At 49.2% G+C, this 6,490-nt stretch overlaps 1 long non-coding RNA gene across 1 annotated transcript; it reads right to left on the bottom strand.

Annotated features, from left to right (window-relative positions):
• Positions 1-1,369: 1,369 nt before the first annotated feature.
• On the bottom strand, positions 1,370-6,046 carry LOC119956938. Its single transcript, XR_005458710.1, has 2 exons — positions 5,889-6,046; positions 1,370-1,659 (listed from the first exon to the last, which is right to left on the bottom strand). It is a non-coding gene; the product is annotated as an uncharacterized LOC119956938 (long non-coding RNA).
• Between the last annotated feature and the right edge of the window lie 444 nt (positions 6,047-6,490).

Raw genomic sequence — 6,490 nt, 5'->3', positions numbered from 1 at the left:
GGGATGGAAGGAAGAGCTTTTGCAACGTAACCGAGTGAATGGCAACGAGAAGGAACTCGCTGCCTATGACGATGGTGGGAATGGAGAGGAACGATGGTGGGAATGGAGAGGAACAATGCCTCCGAAGGTTAATCAGGTGGGTGCGTGGGGAAATTAACCTACCGGGGGAAATATAACTGGCTGCATTGCTCCGAGAGAGACAACATGGACTCCATGAACTGAATGGCTTCCTTCTGTCCTGCAATGACTGATAAGTGGAAACTAACTTTATTCTTCCACGGGCGGCACAGTGGTTAGCACTGTTAGGGGAGGCAATGGCATAGTGGATTTCTCACTGGGCTAGTAATCCAGAGCCCAGCGTAATGCTCCGGGGACGTGGGTTCGAATTCCACCACGACTGATGGTGGAATTTGAATGTTTTTAAAAATCTGGAATTTAACAAAGTTCAATGACGACCATGAAACCATTGTCCCTTGTTGCAAAAACCCGTCTGGTTCACTAACATCCTTTAGGGAAGAAAATCTGCCGTCCTTACCTGGCCTACGTGTGACTTCAGATCCTCAGCAATGTGGTTGGCTCTTAAATGCCCCTCAGGGATGGGCAACAAATGCTGGGCCCAGCCAGCGACGCCCACATTTCATGAACTAATTAAAAAAAAGACTGCTATCTCAGTGCCAGGGTCCCGGGTTCAATTCCGGCCTCGGGTGACTGTGTGGAGTCTGCACGTTCTCAGTGTCTGCGTGGGTTTCCTCCGGGTGCTCCGGTTTCCTCCCACAGTCCAAAGATGTACAGGTTAGATGGATTGGTCATGCTAAATTGCCCCTTCGTGTCCAGGGATAGGCAGATTAGGTTACGGGTATAGATCGGCACAGACCCGATGGGCCGAATGGCCTCGTTCTGCACCGTAGGGATTGTATGATTGTGCATGATTTTGCCAAGGTGCAGTTATACAGTTCAGAAGCGGGGTGTCAAGAATACATGACTGGGGAGGGTGGGCACACACAGGGAGAGCAAGTAGAGACGCCATCGCGAGATACACTCTGGTATCAGAATGGAACCAGGGGTAGAGCAGTCCCACCCAGCTGGGTAACAACGGAGAGGCATTGGGAGGGGGAATGGAGTGGTCAAACCGTGTCAGGGACAGCCGACAGCTCTGAGAGGAGGGAAGGTTTCCCATCGGCACAGTCACATGGCATGTCACGTGACTTTTGCAAAGCGCCATTTCGGTACTGTTTCGAGGGCAGAGACCGGATTGGAACAAATTCACACGTGGAGCTGTGGAAAAGACGGGCATGAATTTGGGAAGCAACACTCGATCCCTTGAGGTGGCAAATCCACTGGGCTTAGAAATGATGACACAAGCAAGGAAAACGGTTCAGTAAAACTTTATTACAGATTTATCTTTCAAACATTAAAAAAAAAAGCCAGAGGTTGAATTTATAAAAAGTAATCTCACTGATATTGTACATCCTGGGGATACATTTAATCCCCCTCCCTTCCACCCCCCACACTACTTATTCTCTTGTTAATTGAAGCAATGATGGAGCAGGCAGCTGCTAAATAACAGTCGGGATTATTCACAATGTGTCTGCAATGTGGATACTGCACTGAAAGGTCTGGATCCAGCTTCGGATTATTCTGCAGCATTCGAACCAGTGTCTGCAAACAAAACATAAAAAATACACCATTAAAACGCACTTTGGCCGCTGAAGCTCCAGCACTGCGTTCATACCAGTTAGACACAGAAATGGACATTTCTGGCACAAGAGGCCAGTGCGCCTACGCCAGTCGGTAAACAGCGACACCAAACTCGTCCCACGTTACAGCTCTCAGTCTGTAGCCCCCTGAGTTACAGAGACTCTCTTTTTTTTTTACCCCCCCCCCCCCCCCAGGTTTCTGCCTCTTCTCTTATTTCAACAAGTGAGCTCCAGACCCCCATCACTTGTGCAGTGAAGTCATCAGAAGGCGAAAGAGCCTTGGTGAGTTTCGGCACTGCATCGTGTACATGGTACACACGGCTGCTATTATGCGTCGGCGGTGGAGGGTTTGAATGTTTGCGGAAGGGGGAGCAATCAAGCGGGTCTGCTTTGTCCTGGATGGTGTTGAGCTTCTTAAGCATTGTTGGAGCTGCACTCATCCAGGCAAGTGGAAAGTATTCCATCAGACCCCTGACTTGTGCCTTGCAGATGGTGGACAGGCTTTGGAGAGTCAGGAGGTGAGTTACCGTATGATTTCTAGCCTCTGACCTGTTCTTGTAGCCACAGTATTAATGTGGCTGGGTCCATTTCAGTTTCTGGTCAATGGTAACCCTCAAGATGTTGATTATGGGGGATTCAGTGATGGTAATGCCATTGAATGTCAAGGGGTGATGATTTGATTCTCTGTTGTAGGAGATGGTCATTACCTGGCACTTACGTGGCACGAATGTAACTCGTCAGCTCAAGCCTGGATATTGTCCAGGTCTTGCTGCATTTGGACACGGACTGCTTCAGGATCTGAGTCGCGAATGGCGCTAAACATCAGCGAACAGTCATCAGCGAACAGTCATCAGCGAACAGTCATCAGCGAACAGTCATCAGCGAACAGTCATCAGCGAACAGTCATCAGCGAACAGTCATCAGCGAACAGTCATCAGCGAACAGTCATCAGCGAACAGTCATCAGCGAACAGTCATCAGCGAACATCCCCACTTCTGACCTTATGATGGAAGGTCATTGATGAAGCAGCTGAAGATGGTCGGGCCTAGGACACTACCCTGAGGAACTCCTGCAGTGATTCCCTGGAGCTGAGATGATTGACCTCCAACCACCACAAACATCTCCCTTTGTGCCAAGAATGACTCCAATCAGCAGATTTATCCCGATTTGCATTGACTCCAGTTTTGTTCGGGCTCCCTGATACAATCAAATGCTGCTTTGATGTCAAGGCAAGTCACTGTCATCTCACCTCTGGAGTTCAGCTCTTTTGTCCATGTTTGAACCAAGGCTGTAATGAGGTCAGGAGCTGAGTGGCACTGGCGGAACCCAACCCCGAGTGCCATTGCAGGATATTGCTGAATAAGTAGCACTTGATAGCGCCGTCAATCACCCCTTCCATCACTTTATTGGTGGGAGTCTAAAGATGTGCAAGGTAGGTGCATTGGCCATGCTAAATTGCCCTTAGTGCCCAAAAAGGTTAGGTGGGGTTACTGGGATAGGGTGGAGGTCTGGGCTTAGGTAGAGTGCTCCTTCCTAGGGCCGGTGCAGACTCGACGGGCCGAATGGCCTCCTTCTGCACTGCAAATTCTCTGATCCTGTGAGTGGACTGATGGGGCGGTAATTGGTCAGGTTGGATTTGTCCTGCTTTGTGTGTACAGGACATGGGTACACAATTTTCCACGTTGCCGGGCAGACAGAGTGCTGCAGCTGTAGCAGAACAGCTTGGCTCGGGATGTGGCAAGTTCTGAAGCACAAGTCCCGATGGGCCAAATGGCCTCCTTCTGCACTGTAGGGATTCTATGATTTTCCAACAATTTACCCGCCACTGACACCGATCTTTCACCTCAGATTCCAAGCCAGCCTGATGGAAAGGACAATACCAAAATCTGCAATACCCTTTTCTTTTGTCGTTGGAGAGGTTAACGTGTCTAAATAGAAACAAATGCACCTGGACCTTTCGCCGAGTCGGTCAGAATAAAGGACGTATTGGCTTTTATCCTGCAGATAGCCTTTGATTCTAGAACTCTTGCAAACAATTGGAAAGAAGCAAACATAACCCCAGTAAAAGGGGGAAAGAGGTAAACAGTTACCCATACATCTGTAATAGGCAAAATGCCAGAATCTATTATTAGGGACGTGATGTCTGGACAGCTTGAACCTTGTGTGATTAAGCAGGGGGGGGGATTAACGAAAGGAAAACGGTGTAAGCCGAATCTGTCAGAGGAGGCAAACCAGACGGGTGGCAACTGGTGAACGTGCTGTGTGTGTTCTTTTTTTAAAGTTTTCAAAAGCTTTCCCGTAACCAGAGGTAAAAGAAATCATCGGCGAGGGATCTGCAACATTCGAGCAGTGGACGTGAATTTTGTAAATAATTTGAAAAGGCCTTTAGCATCGGTGGGACAGGCCAAATGGCCTCGCTTTGGCCTGCGAGCATCAAGGCTTCTATTTACATAAGGAGGTGCCAGAGGACGTGATCATCAATGTGTAGCTCATTAAAACACGGGCTAATTACTAAAAAGTCATTTGCGGCAGTGCAGGATATTGGGGAAGAGGGGAGGCCCTGTCCTCCCCAGAGAGCGAACTGGTGCCGGGGAAAAGGACCATTTTGGAGACGTTAGTTTGGCTAAAGGGGGATAAAGCGACAGGGATCTTGAGGGAGGAAGCTGACGCGGGCCTAGAAATAATGAACGTCAGTGGCCAGGGCACAGGTCCGGAGGGAGTCAGGATTTGCAGAGGATGTCAAATTAGGAGATGCCGTTAGATCTATGAAAGCTGCGATGGGATATTGAAGAGATGAGGAAATGAGTTGAAAAGGGCCAAGGCCACTGTGTCAGGAGAGAGCACAGCAGACTCGAGGGGGGGGGGGATGTCAGGTATGAGGAAACAAAAGCACAAAACAAATCAGAGGAGTGAAAAAGGTGACCCTCAGTTTGTTGAAACACAGATTTCAGGGCTCCACAATAGGCGTGCTCAAAATGAAGACGAGGCTGGGATAGATAGGATCAGGTTGGGGAGGGAGGTGGTGGTGGGTGGAGGGGGGGGGGGAAGAGTGTCAGCGACGGGGCCCATTATTTCAAGACCAGGTGTAAAAGACTTGGAATAGATTTGCCAGAGAAATCTCTTCATCCAGAGATGAAGAGGTAGGGTCAGAGGACGCGCGAGTGGATCATGAACACTAGATATGAAAAAAATTAAAAATTAAAATCGCTTATTGTCACGAGTAGGCTTCAATGAAGTTACTGTGAAAAGCCCCTAGTCACCACATTCCGGCGCCTGTCCGGGGAGGCTGGTACAGGAATCGAACCGTGCTGCTGGCCTGCTTGAAAAGCCAGGGAATGGGGAGAGAGAATATGGGGGGAACATGTGGCAAATTATTTGAGCAGGATTTCGTGATCATTATGACACTGAGTCCCAGTTTCAGTCATATGATGCAAGGTATGAATCATAGAATCCCTACAGTGCAGACAGCCATTCAGCCCATCGAGACTGCACTGACCCTCTGAAAGAGCACCCTGCTGAGGCCCACTCCCCGACCCCACATCCCCGCAACCTCACCTAATCTTTATCATGGCCAATCCAACTAACCTGCACAGCTTTGAACTGTGGGAGGAAACCGGAGCAGCCGGAGGAAACCCACGAATATGAAATGCTCCTACCCTACCCCCATCCAGAACACTGCACACTCACAAAAACCTTTTGCAGAAAGTCCCCTCTTCGGTGACCCTAATTGCCCTTAAACTGAGTGCTGGGCCATTTCAGAGAGGAGCATTTAAGAGTTGACCACATTGCTGTGGGTCTAGAGTCACATGTAGGCCACACCAGGTAAGGATGGCAGATTTCCTTCGCTAAAGGACATCAGAGAACCAGATGGGTTTTTACGACCATCGACAATGGCTTCATGGCCATCATTCGACTTTTATTGAATTCAAATTTTACCATCTTCCATGGTGGGATTCGAACCAGGAATCCCAGAGCATTAACTCTGGGTCCAGTCACAATACCACTCGTCCAGTGACAATACCACTATGCCACGGCCTCCTCATGCTAACACCAATGTTCTCGAAACAGTTTCCCATCGGGCGAGGAAAAAGAAGCCGGACATTCCCCAGACAGCCAAGAATAAGTAGCTCTCAAAGGAATTCAAGTCATAAATTGAAAAACAAAACGGTGCTTTGAATTTAGCAAACTCACTTTTGCCATCGCACGCTACGATCTTCACTTTGTCCACCTTCACCAGCTCGGTGACTTCCCGAAACTCCACGTCATTGAGGACAAACGTCCAAACATTATCGCAGAACCGGTACGTATTCAGAGAGCCCTTTAAAATAAAACCACAGGACAGATCACCAACAACTCAATAGATAGAATAGAACAGTACAGCACAGAACAGGCCCTTCGGCCCTCGATGTTGTGCCGAGCAATGATCACCCTACTCAAACCCATGTATCCACCCTAGACCCGTAACCCAACAACTCCCCCCTTAACCTTACTATTAGGACACTACGGGCAATTTAGCATGGCCAATCCACCTAACCCGCACATCTTTGGACTGTGGGAGGAAACCGGAGCACCCGGAGGAAACCCACGCACACACGGGGAGGACGTGCAGACTCCACACAGACGGTGACTCAGCCGGGAATCGAACCTGGGACCCTGGAGCTGTGAAGCATTTATGCTAACCACCATGCTACCGTGCTGCCCCAACAACTGCAGGGTTGTTACAAACCACTGACCCCCAGGGGTGACGCCAGAGGCACCAAACCCAAAGAGGGCTGAAAGAAAGTTAAAGACGG

Source organism: Scyliorhinus canicula, chromosome 24 (genome assembly GCF_902713615.1).
Source record: "Scyliorhinus canicula chromosome 24, sScyCan1.1, whole genome shotgun sequence".
NCBI classification, from domain to species: Eukaryota; Metazoa; Chordata; class Chondrichthyes; order Carcharhiniformes; family Scyliorhinidae; genus Scyliorhinus; species Scyliorhinus canicula.
Note: the sequence above shows the minus strand (reverse complement) of the source record. Positions and strands in the feature narration are given on the sequence as shown.